This window comes from Schistocerca gregaria, chromosome 6 (assembly GCF_023897955.1).
Source record: "Schistocerca gregaria isolate iqSchGreg1 chromosome 6, iqSchGreg1.2, whole genome shotgun sequence".
NCBI lineage: Eukaryota > Metazoa > Arthropoda > Insecta > Orthoptera > Acrididae > Schistocerca > Schistocerca gregaria.
In genome coordinates, this window is record NC_064925.1 from 6,570,166 (window position 1) to 6,589,724 (window position 19,559).

At 44.7% G+C, this 19,559-nt stretch overlaps 1 protein-coding gene and 1 pseudogene across 2 annotated transcripts in view; both read right to left on the reverse strand.

The window, feature by feature from the left end:
- LOC126278187 (protein croquemort-like) overlaps positions 1-19,559 on the reverse strand; it is a 717,452-nt gene that overhangs the window by 530,109 nt on the left and 167,784 nt on the right. The gene's annotated exons all lie outside the window — the stretch shown is intronic.
- LOC126279200 (5S ribosomal RNA) lies at positions 7,472-7,589 on the reverse strand (annotated as a pseudogene).

Sequence of the window (19,559 nt, forward strand, 5' to 3'; positions counted from 1 at the left end):
TTTATGCAAGTGCTGGGATGGTTCCCAAGTTCCGCCTCAAAAACTACGCTACACAATTAGTCCAAATACAAGCACACACAGAATACAGTTTAGACAGTTGAGACATGTAGCGCTCACGACTTTCCTCCCTCAGGCAAATGACGAATGAGGCGATGGGAAGAGCACCCGGCTGCAGTGAAATAAAATAAATTTGCCACATCTTGAGTACGGAAGAAAAGATTAACGCTAACGAAAAGAAGAAACAGAAGGCACTGGAGCAGAGTTCAAACATCCACAACTATCGTCAATAACACTTCTAGAGGCTTCTATGTGTCACTCATGTACAGGGTGGTCAGAAACAGTCTGAAAAACCTTTAACAATCTTCCAGAGGAGGCTGTGCTGAGAGTGCTTGCTAACAAAAAAAAGTTCGATGCGTTCCACCATTTCCGAGTTATTTAGCATTGAAGTGACCCAATCAGACTGTTGCGCGAAAGAACTAAAGCTCACTGGCAGCTCCTTCATTCCAACAGGTCCTCCTACCTTACGGACCCACAGATGTCAATTTATTACCGCATTTTAGCGCGTACAAGAGCTTGAATTTGGCGCGCAACGACCTGAGTGGCTAACTCCCATACTAAATAACTCGGAAATGGCACAACGTATAGAATTTTTTTGCTTAAGAATTGTTTCTCAGCTCAAACTCCCAAGTAAAACCCTTACAAGTTTTTCTGACTCTTTTTCGGACACCCAGCATACAAGACAATTCGGCTGCCCCTAGCGGTGTCGTTTTACGCAACCCGCAACGATATATCTGGCCTTCAAAAACCATGTTCGACATTTTCGTATTCTTTTTCCCACTATTAGTCCTATACAAAAAATGAGCAGTGCCTTTCTGTAGCAAACTAAATGTAGGTAAATTCTGCGGTACGCTTTCTCAGGAGGTCACAGTTATCGAGTTATTCAAGAAAAACATGCAAATGTGACCTTCTAACGCCCCTCTACCCTGACTATTCCTTACTAGTCAGGATTTCTAGTATCTTGCTCGTTGCACTCCCTCCAAACACTGTACAAAAATTGACGACTACACGAACTATTCCCGATATTCGACCATTTTTGGTCTCTGTTGATTGGGGTCTTACGCTGCCAGCATAGTCGGCTCTTTCGCTAACATTACTGTGAGAGTAATGAGAGAAAAACAAACTTTGTAATCGTTACTCTAAAACTAATTAGACTGACAATTCGATCAAAACATAACCCTTTCAATCAAGGTAGTATCGTAGTTAGAAGGCGTGACGAATACGAAGCTATAAATTACTTATTTTATGCTGTCAAAATTCACAAAATTTTTAGGTAAAATTTACACAAACGCCAATTTTACTATTTGTAAGTGCTCGACTAAGCCGGTGGCATAACAAAGCCAGTTTTTTTTATGAGGGAGTGTCATGAACGATATACTAATGCTAGAAATCCTAACTGGTGGGGGCTGAGTGTCCGAGTGAAGGTGCGTTTTAAAGCCACTTCAGCATTTTTCTTGAATAACTCGAAAGCTACGGCCCTCAGCGAAAGTGTATCCTTGTATAAAATTCTACATTAAATTTCCTACAAATAATAGGTCCTGTTCATTTTTTTCTGTAGGACATATAGCTTGCGTGTAGCGAACTAGACAATATGGAAATTTCATACGGAGAGAGAGAGAGAGAGACAGTCGGTACATCCGTTTTTGTATCACATCTACTTTTGAAACAACGTCGCATGAACTATCACTTGTGTATCTAGACTGCCTTTGGCATTAAACCTTATGTTCATATTCCCTCTGTCGTGCGCTTAACTTATAAAGACACGTTGGTTTCACTCAAAGTCTGACCAGGAAGAAGCCTCACGAAAGAACACATACTACTGAATAAACAGAAGGAGCATTGATGAGCACAACTGAACAGACATTAAGTCTTTCTAAATTCTTTTTTTTAATAATGTCACAAGAGGTTTTAAATCGCCTCAATGATTTTCTATGCGATATTTTCATTTCTTTAGGAAGTCTGTTGAAAAAATTCCAGTACTTTGTCTGCAAAATTTTTCTTCGCTTACCTTTCACTTATTTTGCATGGTCTCCATCGAAAAGCTTTCCTCCACAATTGATAACAGCGCACCCAATGCCGTTCCACTTCCGGAAGTGGTCTTGGTATGCATCTCACAGGATCGCACGAAGCGCCGACTGTGAATTTTCTTTTATCTCGTCTGTCGTTGCAGATCTTCGGCACTCCGACTCGATTCTCAACTTTGGAAATAAAAAGAAGTCCGCAGGGGACAGGTCTGGAGATTGCGGAGGACGACGCGCCAAAGTGATCTCGTTTTTAGTGACACACACCAAAAGGGATCAATGTGCGGGTGCGTTATCGTGATGCAAGAACCGTGAACTGTCTCGCCACATTTCGGACTGTTTCCTTCTAACGTTTTCTCGCTGGCATCGTAATACTTTTCCTTGAGGCACGAATGTATGATGAACTAATCCTTCAAACTGAAAGAAAGCTCCCAGCATGGTTTTGACGTTTGACCTGACTTGCCTGGTTTTTAAAATTTTTTTTATTACTTGGAGAACCTATCCCAACTCATTGTGAAGATTGAACGTTGATCACAACATCGGAACTATAGACCTACGTCTCATCATCAGTTATGATTCTCTTAAGGAACATCTCATTCTCGCTTGTGCGATCCGAAAGCTCTCTACAGAATGTGAGGTGAAGGTCTTTCTAGTCGTGGGTCATGAGCCTTCAGACGAACGTGGCGGCAGCACTGTGCATTCCGAGATGCTGTGTCAGGATTTGATGACATGATCCAACTGAAACGCTGCGTCCTTCTGCAGTCTCTCAGGCAGTCAGTCTGCGATTGGCTCGCACAATTTTGTTGACGTTCCTCACGTGAGCGTCGTCGGTAGACGTCGAAGGACGCCCTGAACGAGAGTCGTCTTCAACTTCCGTCCGGCCATTTTTAAACCGTGTGTGCCATTCGTAACACCGAGCACGACTTCAGCACTCATCACCGTAGGCTTTCTGCATCATTTGGTGTGTCTCTGTAAATGTTTTCTTGAGTTTCAGGCAAAATTTAATGCGAAGTGTTGCTCCTCTAACTGCGCCACCCAGAAATTCGCAAGCTGTGCAAGAAAACGTTCTACTCAACACAGCTCTGAACAATAATTAACATACATACAAGAATGAAACTTCCGGCAGTTACACATTAAACACAGGCGTGTGCACAGATGCCAACCGCCCATTTGACTCCAACTCAGCTTTGGGGCGAAATTATGAACGTTCCAGGATTTTTTGAACAGCCCTCGTAATTACAGGATGGTTAGTAACACATTTTTTCTTCGTTGGTGCAGATCAGATGATGGAGGCTGTTGGCCACAACTGGTCGTCGTTCAATACTATTCATTTTCATCGAGACCGTGTACAAATAAAAACGGCAAGTCCATAAAAAGGTCATTGACACAAAAGACAATACGTTTCACTCGGAAAGTCCAAATGTGGCACCAAAATTCAAAACTGATAGTACACGGTGCATGAAAACTTTCGGTTACATACAAACCACCACCACCCTCTCCCCCCCCCCCCCACACACACACACAAACACACACACTACCTGGTCAGTAGTATCCGGACACATATGTGGTCATCAATATGGGATGTGCCCAGTGGCGGATCGGAAGTATACATTCTGGGTGTTAACAACTTTTTGAATTCACATAAATGTGAAAGTGTGAAATTAATAGCGTCTGCTGTATAACAGTTATGCTTGGACATGAGTGGTTCAAATGGCTCTGAGCACTATGGGACTTAACATCTGTGGTCATCAGTCCCCTAGAACTTAGAACTACTTAAATCTACCTAACCTAAGGACACCACACACATCCATGCCCCAGGCAGGATTCGAAACTGCGACCGTAGCAGTCGCGCGGTGGACATGAATGGATGCAGGTGATCAGACAAGATGCTTAAGTACGTGTCATCCGTCAGAGTCGCATCTACACGTATCAGCGGTCCCATATCCCTCCAATTACACACGCCTCACACCATCACAGAGCCTCCACCAGCTTGAATACTCCCCTACTGGCATGAAGGGTCCATGGATTCATGAGGTTGTCTCCATACCCGTACACGTCCATCCGCTCGACACAGTTTGAAATGAGACGCGTCCGGCCAGGAAACATGTTTGCACTCATCAACAGTCCTATGTCAGTGTTGACGGGACCAGCCGAGGATTAAAGCCGTGTGTCGTGCAGTCATCAGGGTTACACGAGTGGGCCTTCGGTTCCGAAAGCCCATAACGATGATATTTCGTTGAATGTTTCGCACGCTGACAGTTGTTGATGACCCAGCACTGAGATCTGCAGCAATCGCGTTCATGCATGATCTCTTTCCGGCGGCAGCGATGTCGGAGATTCCATGTTTCAACGGATTCCTGCTATTCACGGTACACTCGTGAAATGGTCATACGGGAAAATCCCCACTTCATCGCTACCTCGGAGATTCTGTGTCCCATCGCTCGTGCGCCGACTATAACACCACGTGAAAACTCACATAAATCTTGATAACGTGCCATCGTAGCAGCAGTAACCGATCTAACAACTGCGCCAGACACTTTTTGTCTTATGTGGCGTTGCCAAACGTAGCGTCGTATTCTGCCTATTTACATGTCTGTGAGTTTGAATACGCATGCCTATATTAGTTTCTTTGGCGTTTCAGTCCGTACGTGAGCGTACGGTACAGATAATCGTGACGCACTGTAAGATCAACAGGTGTCAGACGCATGAATAAATGTTACAGTCTCGTTATCGACGGTGATATGCATTATGATTCTCAGGGCCTCAAATGGATTACTGTTCAATAGAGTACGAAACTTGATGTATCGTATCTCATACAGAATCCCACAAAATGTTTTTCTATCAGTATAACTGTACCATATACTGATTTCTAATCTAGTTTTGCCATAAAATTAGTGAACTGGCATGACTGAGGAATATGGTACCGTCTATCGGGATTTATGCCAAGCAAAAGGGGGATAAAAGTCTGCTGCAGTGTGCTACCACCTGGTGACGTTGACGTAAATTTGTAGTTGAGAAGTAAGGGTTAGCTGTGCACGCCAAGAACCGTGCACGTTCTTTAGCAAGTCCGTCTGTATTTGGCCCATAAGGCAATTACGTCACGCGGGTTGCGCATGTGCAAAAGTTGCTTAAAAGGTGCACAACTAATGGTGTGCTCGCGACCCTGATGCCAAGCTTCACAGAGTGTAGAGGAGAAATGTAGCAGAGCGCGGAAGATTTAGTGGTGTGTACTTGGGATTACTGCATCTACATTCCATTTATCCGATTTAAAGAAAACTAACAAATAAATCTGCAAGGTGTGAAAAGTTGGGGTGTTGATGTGCTCTTGTGCTCTGGCACAACAGCCGCCACTGTGTGTGTCCACCGTGCGCGTTCAGGGCGACTTGAATTCTGTTGCCTGCTGGATGCAGAGGTCTGGGACGAAGTCGACGCTCTAACTCATCCTGAAAGTGTTCCATGGTGCTCAGGTAGGGAACTGTGGGCAAATTACTCCATCCACAAAGCACTGCCTCACTAATGCTGCTGTATGACAGGGTGATGCTGGCACAGTCATCGCCTCCGAGATTTCCTCTTCTGCGCGCAGTACACAACACCGCAAAATGTGTTCATGTCCTTCCTTGCAAATTTAGCGGTTTCTTAAACGCAACAAGGGGACCGCACCGTAATCGGGAAAATACTGCAATAGCGTAACATGGCTGATTTCATGAGATCTTTTTCAATCAGATTCCACAAACATCGACGGTGCGTGTCGGTCAGTACATGAGGTGTCCCTGGTCTCGATTTAGACGTGGCTGTCCCTTCGCGATTCCACTTCTCAGTCACAACAGCATCAGTCGAACACTTTCAGAAGGTATCAAATGTCAGTGATGGATTTGCTGAACTCCTCCCGAACAGGCCATGAGGGCCAAACGGTACCTCACAAGGGGAGTGACAGGGTTGGGAAATGAAGTTCGTAGTGGGACGGGGCTAGTTCGCAACACTACCTTCTAGTGTTACAGTACCCCAGCCATACGGCCATATGGCCAGCCATTCAAGAGAAAAACGCTCCGAAACTTTCAGTCCTACAGTATATAATACACATCCATCCGCTCACTGAACCGCTCACTGAACGATGACATCCTTCTCTTTTCAGCGCCTGCAGACTCCACCGAGGATGTGCTTTCGCAATGTTGACGCATTGTATTTTGTATTCTAGCGGAATATACGTAGGTTGTTTGGATTTTTTCCCTGGGAGTTCATAGTCGTCCGAAGAACTCACTATTGTAACCCCTTCGAATTCTACATCTTCACCACCTTCATTCTCGTTAAGTAACTCTTCATCAAGCGCGGTAGTGTTTTCACTCACGAAATCTGTCACAGTGTTGTACAACTTCTGTGTCATCAGCATAGCTTCGTGTGGAATTGACGGCGAACCTTCTGACGCTAGTAAATCGTTTTCAACTCGCAGTGCATTGAAATGGGTAACTGCATCTTCAATCAGCAACTTCGATTTCTCGCTGTCTAGAGAATCTTTCGGTAATATCTTGTACAAGTCCCTCCAACTAGCGATGTGTTCACTTCGAAGCATTGTAACCACAAAACGTTACTAACAGGAAAAACTTTCACACGCGTGTACTAGTTCCAAGCCCGCAAAAGCAACTGCTAGGCTCTTCTTCCCTGTTTGTAGTGCAGGGAGCGCGGATGCGCGGCTATCCGTTCGCTCCCCAAGTTTGTCAAACGCTCCTTTGTGGGGTCCCTCGTTTATAGTCGGGTGCTGATAACCTCGTTGTTGTGCGCCCTCAAACACTAATCATGATCATCATCATCGTTCATAACGGTCTCATGGCACTGAAGTCGATCGTGTACCTGAACTAGTCGGATAGAAGCCGTACCCTCCTGTTGGACAGATGTTACGTATAATATACATGATAGAAATGAAATATTGTCAGTATACAATACGAATATTTAAAGGAAATAATTTGGAAATTGTTGAAAGAACAAAAGTTTTCAATTAGAACATCATTGTATTTTTTTATCAATAAGGAAAAGCAAATACACACTTTGAAAATACAAATTGTTACCGGTATTGTATCGGCCACCGCACCATTCGGTTCAGTGAGCGGACGCATGGGTATTATAAACTATAGGACTGAAAGTTTCGGAGCGTTTTTCTTTTGAATGGCTGGCCATCTGGCCGTATGGCTGGAGCACTGTAACGCTAGGGGGCAGTGTTGCGAACACGCGCCGTCCCACTCGGAACTTCATTTCCCAACCCTGGCACTCCCCTTGTGAGCCCACTGGCGTAACTGGGTGCAGATACGGAGAGGCATGCGGTCAACACACCGCTCTCCCGACCGCTACATCTCAATCTAGCAGCCCTCAGTTTGCCTCCCAAGGGCTGAGTGCACCCCACTTTCCAACAGCGCTCGGCAGATCGGATGGTCACCCATCCAAGTGCTAACCCAACCCGACAGCGCTTAACTTCGGTGATCTGACGGGAACCGGTGTTACCACTGCGGCAAGGCCGTTGCCCGATGGATTTGTTAACCAAGTGACACCCTATGTGTAGTCCTCTCCTCACCTACTGATTCTGCTGTTGGGGCTTCACAAATGACAACACGGTACTCGCCGCTTCCATTTAAACTGGCGGATCTGCCTCTCGTGGCATGTGGTGGTCAGTTGCACATTACCTACAAGTGACCGGATACTTTTGATCTACTAGCGTAGGAAGCCTTGTTTCGAAAAAAGTTTATTGAAAGACTTGTCTGCATGTATTACTCGAAATGTCTACTTTTTGTTTATATATTTTTATATTTTGTCGGTATTCCGTGACTCTTTCTATAGTCGGGGAATTTTGACTGAAATGGTTCAAATGGCTCTGAGGAGTCCCCTAGAACTGATGTCTGTGAAAAAAAGGTTCAAACGGCTCTGAGCACTATGCGACTTAACTTCTGAGATCATCAGTCGCCTGGAACTTAGAACTACTTAAACCTAACTAACCTAAGGACATCAAACACATCCATGCCCGAGGCAGGATTCGAACCTGCGACCGTAGCGGCCGTGCCGTTACAGACTGACGCGCCTATAACTATTCGGCCACATCGGCCGGCCAATTTTGACTAAAATGGTTGTAATTGTCTCTGAAGGAAATATAACGGAGATTGAACTTCGTATCACGTGATGTCACCTTCAGGTGAAAGTAAGCAAGAAAAGTAGTAGCTTTGTCGGCTTCGTGGAAGCAGGAGGGCTGTCATTAGTGTTCAGTCTGAGCGGTGTAAACTGCCAACAGAGCAGCCCAGTTCCATCTGCGGTTCGGAAATGGAGCGTGGCGATCCGTGGTCGCCGATTCGGTTCGGTGGAAGGGCGGGGGATACTGTAGGGTGGGGTGGGGTGAGGCGTGCGGCTGCGCTGACTGAGACGCGCACAGAGGCAGAGACAATGCGGAGCTTTTGTGTCGCCCGACAATCGCCGCGGGACCGATATCGGCCATGGCGCGGCGCGCAGCCTAGCATACGCTGCACACGCTTTAGAAGCGCTCGCCTCGCGGATTGGACCCAACTGTTCGGACCCACCGAACGGCAAACAAACGCGCGGCCGAATGAATTACCGCCCCGGCTGGCGCGTAAAACGACATCCATATCGGTGTTCGGCCGACGATATCGAAGTACTAGTACCCTGTACAGTTATTCGGAGTACTATATAGGAACATGGCACCCAAATGGACTACCAGAATCTGGTTTCCCCACTTCTGCAACAAAAACAGTTTATCAAAACAATTCATGTATAGAAAAACAGTATTTTCTGATGTCAACGAAACTGTCAACCGATGTTTACTTTTGAAGAAAAAACAAACACCACTAAAGTAAACCAACGAAAAACTAAAAACAGAAAATATAGACATCACAACCGGCCAGTGTGGCCGAGCGATTCTAGGCGCTTCAGTCTGGAACCGCACGACCGCTACGGTCGCAGGTTCGAATCCAGCCTCGGGCATGGATGTGTCTGATGTCCTTAGGTTACTTAGGTTTAAGTAGGTCTAAGTTCTAGGCGACTGATGACCTCAGATGTTAAGTCCCATAGTGCTCAGAGCCATTTGAACCATTTTTTTTTTTTCACAGACATCACTATGAAAAAACGCCGGTCTTCTAAAACTGAAAAAAGGCAAGGCCCGCCTTTCAAAGTTCAAGAATGCGCACACCGAAGCTTGTGTGGTTCTGTGTTGTGCCCTTTCTAGTGCTCAGCATCCTACACGTCAACTTAATGATAACATCTGGTGGTTACTGTAAATATACGTGTACGATGTATTAAGGAAAGAGAATAAGTTGTAGATGAAACAGGTGGACAGCGCGCACGACTTCAGCGATGGAATAATTCGCCTTCGCTGTGTCCAGAGACGCTGCCTGAGCGACGCGCAGTAGCCGGCCGCTGTTGTAGAGAACCGACAGCAGCAACGAATAATTAATTAATTGACAAAATTTGGCGTGGCGCTACGTGTTGGTTCGTTTTAACTGGTTCCTATGGTGTGAAATAAAGAGTTAGTTAGTTCCCATGTAGGCCTCTCACCGACTAAGTGGATATATCGGTGTGCGTCTAGGTCCGGTAGTAGAGCGACCCACTGCGTGCTGTATGGAGGCACCGCAGCTGGCGGTTAAGGCTTGGGAGAGGGAAAGGAGTTTTGACTGGTAGTACCAGTACTTTAATTTGGGTACACTTCGCAGAGGCAGCGTGGCTATTTATGCCCCTGATCATATACGTGGCTGTGACTGTTGTTTCGTCCCAAAGCTGGGCAACGGAATGTACAGAGATTCTGTGGGATTTTCTGAATAGTCGCTGGTGAAACACCGGTTTTTGCGAATTTAGGTGCACGACCTATCAATTGATTGTCGTCTTGTGGAAAGTTCCCGTCGTAAAGTTTGCTGTGGTTGATCTAGCGTGAGCCTGGTTAGAGACAGAAGTAAATTTGTAGGTGCCGAGAGTTTTTGGGAATCGGTGGAATCCATAACCTGTCCATGTTGTAAGATTAGTCGTCGCGCCTCGCCCGGAGGTAATTGGGTTATTAGCCGTTTTGTTGAAGTTGTTTGGTAGTGGTTGGTGTGTGTGTGTGTGTGTGTGTGTGTGTGTGTGTGTGTGTGTGTGTGTGTGTGTGTGTGGGTGGGTGGGTGGGTGGGTGGGTGGGTGTCGAGAAGGGAAAGCTTCGGACACATGTTCGTAGTTCTTGTTTAAATACTACTATCTTACAGCTGACCGAGATTTGGCTCGAATAAATACGAACTGTTTCACTATATTGTGATAGAGTGCACCAGTAGTTGAGTGGATAAGCGACGAGAAAATAAAGGAACCATTTTACAAGCAGCACGCAGCTAAACAAAAACTTGATTAGCGAAGTGAAGAGTGGCCGAATTCAAGTAGGGAACTTAGTGTGTCACGTATTGTCAACGCCTGAAGAGATTCAGAATTGTTTTAAATTGTCAATTAAGGTTAGATTTAAAGTAGCGGCGGCATTTAGGGTTTTGTTTAATTCTTTTATTACTGAATTTCCGTGTTGTGGAGTGTAGTCTTTGATGGCTCTCGCTCACTTACGTGAATGAAATTGTATTGCAATACCTAGAGAAAATAAATTCTAGTTTCCTTGGGTTAACATAAGCATTACGTGTATTTTATTAGTATCTGGTGTGTGCCTACACATTTTACGAGAAAAGCAAAGGGTGAATTCCAGGGATCTTAATACCGTGTTGCAGGACAGAAGTATACGCTGGTATTTGTAAATTGGCCTAATCAAAAGTTCATTTATTGAATGGAGCCACGATAAACGTACAGAGGGTAGATATTCTAAAAAGGTAAAACGATTTCATTGATGGAAAGAGTGTCTAAGTATATCAAGTAGAATTGAAGTTGTCGTAATTTATTACGGAAAGGTCAACGCTTACACGAAGGACAAAGATTAGTAAATCTGTGAAGTAAGTGACGTCGTATTATTTACATAGCAACGCTGGGCTAAGTGGAACGAGATTTATTGGTAGCATAAACTATTTCAATTCTTATCGATATTAGCGGAAGCGTCTTAACAAAAACTGGTCATAACACGACGGTATATGGAATAGGAATTTTGTAAGTAATTAAAAAGTTACGAGTCTTTTCCAGAGATAATGTACTGCGTTGTGAGAATTTCGTTGTATGAGAGAACAATTGCACATAAAATAAACAGGTACTGTACTTAAGAGATTTGATGCTTGGATTCGACCAGTAGCTTAGTTAACGAGAGTTGTTATCTAAATTGGCCCTTCTCGTAATTACTGCTTGATATTGGTGATCATTGTAGTTAGAATGTTTGGATGTGTCTATTCGTAGTGTAATCCTGTCATTGTTGGATCTCGACGTTGTGTAAAGTAAGGGTGCTGTCTTTCATTATCCGATATTCGAGCCGGCTGCATAGTCAGTGGTTGAGGTAGTAAATTATACTGAGGGTGATCTGTCTTCAAATTGTTCCTTGAGAGTGCGAATCCGGTACGAGATAGACTTCGAGCAGTCATCAGGCGCTCCACTACGACTGGAATCTTCTAAAATCAGACAGCGATCAGCAGTCATAGCATCGACTGATAAATGTAAAAATTGTACCTAATTAAAGCTGTAGTGGTCGATTGGTTCGCCCAAGTATTTTGCGCGGCAGGAAGCCATACATTAACGGCATAGCGACACTAGTGCAGTACAATCCATTGTAGTTGTAAGTTCGATCTTGGGTACCGCCAGTAGGCGCGTTACAAGCTTTCGGTTCATTGACAAGCATTGGACTAAAGTATGAAGACATTGTGTGAAATGCATTCTTCAACATACGAAGGGTACGCGGAAAGTATGGTCCGATTGCCCTCGCAATGCAAACCACAGTGTTTTATTTGCAATGGTTAGCTACACCTTCCAGATATTTCTGTACATAGCCAACGCTCCAGCTGAGACATTTGTCGCAGCATCTCATCAACTTTCCAATAACTTTGCCATAGAAGGCAACCGGCTGTGATTTCTGCCACTTCTCTACGCAGAGCTGCAGCTTTTTGTCAGTGCCAAAATGTTGTCTTCGTAACGTGAGCAGAGATGAAAATCAGAGGGAGCCACGAATAAGGAAATGCCTGGCAGATACGCTGTGCGGGCTGCATGAAATCTGGCGAAGGCTAGCGGCGGCCACCCGCACTTGGCGGAGACACTGCAGTTCTAGGCATCTTTCCATGCTCATTGTGCGCACAATACCGAAAAGAGCGACGTGACGCGATCGACGGACACACTGGCGATGCTGCCCAACACATCCAAGGCTTCGTCGGATTTTCACTGTGGTCTGCATATTGCGAGCCAGCAGTCCTTATTTTCCGAACAGACCTTGTAAGTGCTGCACAAGCTACCCAAGCCTGCAGGTTTCCACTTTTATATTTGACCACAGACTGCACCTCTGCAATGTCCTCAGTTCGTTACTAACATCATACGTGGTCAGAACTGTGGCAAAGCCTCATCACCAGTTTACTCAACACCTCGTCACTACTGCTGTGGAGGCGGAGTTGCCATTGTTGTTAGTGCAGGCTAAGTTTGTGAGTTTGTGAAATGACTTCTGATGGAGTACACCGCTAAGACGATTTCTCCCTACTACTATTACACAGCAAGGGCCCGAGGGTCAGGTAACAGGATAGGAGAACGAAGTTTCTACAACACCCCAAAAAATTAGTAAGAGAGTCACGCAAAAGAGTGAAAAAGATTTACTTAAATTTGTAGCTTGATGAATAAAGCTGTAAGTAGGCTGTTTAAGTTTTTATATTGGTAACGCCATGTAGCGCTCTGTATAAAACCACTGTCTGTGCTGTGTGCAGTCTGTGGCTGGTTGGCATTGTTGTAATATTCGCTATTGTAGTGTTGGGCAGTTGGCTGTTAAAAGCGCGTAGCGTTGCGCAGTTGGAGATGAGCCGCCAGCAGTGGTGGATGTGGGGAGAGAGATGGCGGAATTTTGAGAGCGGATGATCTGGACGTTTGTCCATCAGAGACAGTAAATTTGTAAGACTGGATGTCATGAACTGATATATATATATATATATATATATATATATATATAAAACACTATTAAGGTAAATACATTGTTTGTTCTGTATCAAAATCTTTCATTTGCTAACTATACCTATGAGTAGTTAGTGCCTTCAGTAGTGAGAACCCTTTATTTAGCTGGCAGTATTGGTGCTCGCTGTATTGCAGTAGTTCGAGCAACGAAGATTTTTGTAAGGTAAGTGATTCATGAAAGATATAGGTTATTGTTAGTCAGGGCCATTCTTTTGTAGAGATTATTGAAAGTCAGATTGTGTTGCGCTAAAAATATTGTGTGTCAGTTTGGTGTTGATCAGAATAAGTAAAGAGAGAAATGTCTGAGTACGTTAAGTTCTGCTCAGCTGTTTGAAGATCAAATAATGTAAGAGGCTTATCAGCACAGTAATTCATTAATTTTTCTAAGGGGACGTTTCAAAGCATGCAACACTGCATTAATGTAACACAAAAAAGGCTCTCAATGGCTAAGTGGAAATAGTCGTAGAAAACTTCACAGTACGTAGCAAATGCAATCACAACAACTGTCTGTTCACTTCTAAGAGTTCACTATACGACGTTCGGCGTCCAAGTGAGTCCTTGACGACGATCTATAACCATGGCGAGAGCTGCTCTTCTGTCTACCGAGAAGGCTTCTGTCCGTAGTCGTCCGGTCATTGCCGGATTGTACTCGGCCGGCAACTGGCTGGGGCCAGGTCGATATCTTCATACTCAATACCGCCCGTGGCGCTGGTGGAACTCGCGCAACTGCGGAGTCTCTTTGGTACTGACACCAGCTCGCATTTCGCGCTTGTGGTGCTTTTTCCCTGGCTGAGTCGTGTTCGCAGCAAGAACACATTTCTGTGTTAAGTTGTGAGTCCATTATTTTGGAACTAAGTGAATTCGAAGGTGGGCAAATTGTTGGTGCTCGTATAGTGGGGTGCTTCCGAAGCAAGATAGCTGAAGTGTTTGATGTTTCAAGAGACACCTTACCGAAGATTTACACCGCATCCACGGAGAGCGGGAAGACATCATCCGCTTAGTCACAGCGCAGACGAAAGTGTCTGTTGACTGACCTTGACAGGCGATCATTGGAAAGTATGGGGACGAAAAATAGGAGGACGACAGCCGCAAAAGACACTGCAGAACTGAATGTCGCACTCGCCAAACCTGTCAGCACTAAACCAACGCCGGCCGGAGTGGCCGAGCGGTTCTAGACGATACAGTCTGGAACCGCGCGACCGCTACGGTTGCAGGTTCGAATCCTTCCTCGGGCATGGATGTGTGTGATGTCCTTAGGTTAGTTAGGTTTAAGTAGTTCTAAGTTCTAGGGGACTGTTGACCTGAGACGTTAAGTCCCATAGTGCTCAGAGCCATCTGAACCATTTGAACTAAACCAACACAATAGGTGCTCCATAACTGCAGGGAGAGCTGTAATCCAAAATGACTCATCAGCGATTCAAATACCCGTAAACAGGAAATCATGGTGCCGAAGCCATAAAATGTCGACCATCGAGTATTGGAAGAAAGCCATTCGCCCTGATGAGTCTTGCTGCGCTCTGTTTAAAACTCGTAGCAGAGTTTACGTCCCAAGAGTGAAACTCTGCGGTTTCTCGGTGATGACTTGGGCACCCTTCCATGGGCCCCGTGATTACTCTGCAATGTGGCGCTACTGTCAAGGATTATGTGGCCAGCTTGGCTGACGAGATCCATCCCATGGTACAATGTGTGTTCCCCAGTTGTGATGCTGTGTACCAACACAGCAGGACCCCTGTTCACACACTTCGTATCATCCAGGACTGGTTTTGAGAGCACTGGGATAACCGTTCGCATCTCCTCTGGATACCAGATCTAAGTAATATCGAGTCTTTGTGGTCTGCTTTGGACAGGAGGGTGCGTAATCGCTATTCCCCTCCGTCACTGTTACCTGAACTTCCCACTAATTTGCCGAAATAATGGTATGATCCCCTTTCAAACTTTACAGGACTTACATTTATGCATTCCGAGATGACTAGGAACTGTTTAGAATGCCAGTGGTTTTCCTGCACACTATTACGCATGGTAACGTGGTTTTTGGTGTTCGCATATTTTAACGGCCCCTGGGGTGTCATAAAAAAAGTGGGTGTGGGGTTTCACCTTGAGAGTCTGCACTTCTGTCAGTATATCTGCTGATGTGACTGAGGCAAATGCGTCATGTTTTGCTTACAGCAAGGCCAAACAGAAAACAAATCACAAACAGAAATATTATGTGTAAGACCCATTTTCTGCGTTAAACGTCAGTATAACCTCATACAGTTTTGTTACTTCCAGACTCACTTTCCACAAACCACTCTACGGAGCATTCATAAGTGCTTCTCTTACAAGATTCTAGTGATTCCTTATTTTAGTTATATTTTTGTTTCACTTTGTTTGATTTCCAGTTTTTAAAATTTAACATACACTATTGGCCATTAAAATTGCTACACGAAGAAGAAACGCAGATGATAAACGGGTATTCATTGGACAAATATATTATACTAGAATGACATGTGATTACATTTCCACACAATTTGGGTGCATAGATCATCAGAAGTCAGTACCCAGAAAAACCACCTCTGGCAGTAATAACGTCTTGATACGCCTGGGCATTGAGTGAAACAGAGCTTGGATGGCGTTTAAAGGTACAGCTGCCCATGCATCTTCAACACGATACCACAAGTCATCAAGAGTAGTGACTGGCGTATTGTGACGAGTCAGTTGCTCGACCACAATTGACCAGACATTTTCAAATGGTGAGAGATCTGGATAATGTGCTGGCCAGGGCAGCAGTCGAACATATTCTGTATCCAGAAAGGCCCGTACAGGACCTGCAACATGCGGTCATGCATTATCCTGCTGAAATGTTGGGTTTCGCAGGGATAGAATGAAGTGTAGAGCCACGGGTCGTAACACATCTGAAATGTAATGTCCACTGTTCAAAATGCCGTCAATACGAACAACAGCTGTCCGAGGCGTGTAACCAATGCCACCTCATACCATCACGCCGGGTGATACGCCAGTATGGTGAAGACGAATACACGCTTCCAACGTGCGTTCACAGCGATGACGCAAAACACAGATGCGACCTTCATGATGCTGTAAACAGAACCTGGGCTCATCCGAAAAAATTACGTTATGTCATTCGTGCACCCAGGTTCGTCGTTGAGTACACTATCGCAGGCGCTCGTGTCTGTGATGCAGCGTCAAGTCCATGCTGCTGCAAAAGTCGTCGAACTGTTCGTGCAGATGGTTGTTGTCTTGCAAACGTCTCCGTATGTTGACTCTGGGATCCAGACGTGGCTGCACGATCCGTTACAGCCATGCGGATAAGATGCCTGTCATCTCGACTGCTAGTGATACGAAGCCGTTGGGATCCAGCACGGACTTCCGCATTATCCTTCCAAACCCACCGATTCCATATTCTGCTAACAGTCATTGAATATCGACCACCGCGAGCAGTAATGTCGCGGTAGGCTACATTCCGACCTTTATCAAAGTAGGAAACGTGATGGTACGCATTTCCCCTCCTTACACGAGGCATCACAACAAACGTTTCACCTGGCAACGCCGGTCAACTGCTGTTTATGTATGAGAAATCGGTTGGAAACTTTCCTCATGTCAGCACGTTATAGGTGTTGCCACCAGCGCCAACCTTATGTGAATGCTCTGAAAAGCTAATCATTTGCATATCACAGCATTTTCTTCCTGTCGGTTAAATTTCGCGTCCGTAGCATGTCGTCTGCGTGGTGGCCAGTAGTGTATAATTATATAGCAACAGAAACGCAGTTCCTCACAACTTCCCTCCGCTCACGAGCAAGGTAATTTGTGGTGGAGCAAAGGAAATCACCTAACGTATTCGGAGGTGTATTTACCTGTTTCTTCTACTCATATTATACTTTCAAGAGGGAACGAAAATCAAGACTTGGTGATGTGTGTTAATTAAACGCGGTGGGGCAATGCTGACTCGGTTAGTTGTAGGCTGCGCATTGCCTGTTTGCATCTGTGTCTGTCAAAGGTGGAGAGCGGACCTGAGAAAGCAACTTACAAAACGCGGCTGCAAATGCTGCTGTGAGAGCTGGCCATAGTGCAGTCTGGGGCCGCGCCGGAAATAGTGATGTGGGGGTCAGCCAGATAAGGCTAAACGTCCAACGGTATTAAAAACGACACGCCGTCAGCCAATATTTTCTTCTCACACCGATCTGCTATCTGCTTCCAAGCGTGCAGTGCGTGCTAAAAAGGCGCGTGGCAGTCTCTGCGCGAGTCAGTCTCTGCCGCCGCGGAGTTTTTGAAAAACTTCCAGCAATTTGCGTCAGGTATTGGGAGGATAACGATCGGGGAGGCGCAGACCGTTATGAACAAGGCACATCTCCTTGAGATGGAAATAGAGATGAACTTCTTCCCGAGACAGCAAATTCGTGCGGTAAAATAGAATTTCAGATCAGTATGGTAGAAACTTTAGCGGTCAACAAGAATACGCCCTGTCGCCGTCAAAGCGACAAACGATAAATAAAAAACAGTTTGATGAAAATGTGTTTCTTGCTAATGCATGGTTAGTGGAGCAATCAGCTTAAGATTATGTCCACGACAACACTTGATGACGACCACGAACTGCTGCAGTGAACTTAATACTGAAGATTTCTTTCGTAAGCCCATTGTCTGTCATATCGGTTAACTAGTAAACTAAACTAAACACCGCCTGAAGAGGCATCGAAAGACCCTAACGGTACTGACCGACCGGCGTGTCATCCTCAGAATATAGGCGTCACTGGATGCGGATATGGAGGAGCATGTGGTCACACACAGCTTTCTCGGCCGGTGTGAGTTTTCATGACCGGAGCCACTACTTCTTAATGGGACACTGTAATATTATTGGATTTGAGCTACTTTGCAGGTGAGATATTTGTCATTAAAGAAAAGGACAGCCAGCGACCTGTAGTTCGTAAAGATGCTAAGCATCACAGCGAGAGAGTAAAGAGATGAAATATTTTTTCAATGTGCGCCTATACCAAAACGCGCGTCCAGCGTTTAAATTCTCCAAATAAACTCTATGACCCGCTGGGGGCAGATATTTAAAATCACTGCCGGAGCGCTTGATAGCAAGAAGCTGCGAAACAGAAGAAACAACAATCTATCTTTTGTTAAGAAATACTCTAGAGACTTCATTATCCCTTGTACTTTTGGTCGCCGACATGTTAAGACGTACTACATAGCATTGCTACGAGTTGTATTTATATTTTGTGTAAAAACTATGTGAATCGGCGAACAAACATTTCGGTAATTCGGTTGTGGATACAATGTACTTACGCACACGCACATTTAATTTTAAGGAGGAACGGACTGACAAATCAGGGATTATTGGACTGCGCCACTTACAAAAGAAATATCAGATGTAAGTCATGCATTTATTGTGAATTTGTCAATGTGTGGAAGTTTAAAGCCAATTTGTTCAAAATATATTAATATTTTACGACGTAGTAATTTTCTTCTTATTTTTTTCTTTCACTAACCAAAAATGTTCAAATTGTATATGACCTTTGTTACAGGTTCGCTCTTTATCGCGGTGTCTCGATTGTATTTGGGAGACCACTAATGTGTTCAACTTCCGATCTGTCAATCTTTATTTTACGAAATTCCACTAAGATGCTTTCATTTGGATTTTTATATTCAAATAGGTCCCTTAGGTATTTTCATCGAAGATTCTGATTGCGTGATTGTAATCGGTGTCAAAAAGTCAATTATTCGCGTAATCAATCCGTACGTCTCCTGAACACACCGGCGCATCGGTGATCAGTTAATAATCTCTCTCTCTTTTCAAGTCGTACAAAAAAAAAAAAAAGGCCACACAGGATAGCCATAAGTACGCAATCCAGCGTTAGGTTTCACTTTGTCAGTAAATATTACCAACCAACAGTTACAGCATCACTATTACTAATAAGCAATTTCCTAACGCCAGAACACGCTCCTGAAAATGCCCAAAACTTTGAAAAAAGTTTCTTGGTCTATAGAAAAGAGCATTTTATGCTGATTTCAAAAATGTATCGTTTACGGGCATTATCATTTTCCGTTCGTTCTAAAATTAAGGTTGAACGTAATGTTGCACAGGGGCCACACATCTCTCAGTGCGTCAGAATACGTGATTCATTTTTTATTCTTCCGTTTTTTTCCGTCACTGGTTACGGATAGTTAACACAGGTGTATTCTAGAAGGCAGTGACTCCCAGAACCAAAGTACAGGCATGTCTAGAAGGATATGGTTCGAATGGAAACAAAGATCTGAGAATATACACTACTGCCCATTTAAATTGCTACACCACGAAGATGACGTGCTACAGATGCGAAATTTAACGGACAGGAGGAAGATGCTGTGATATGCAAATGATTAGCTTTTCAGAGCATTCACAGAAGGTTGGCGCCGGTGGCGACACCTACAACGTGCTGA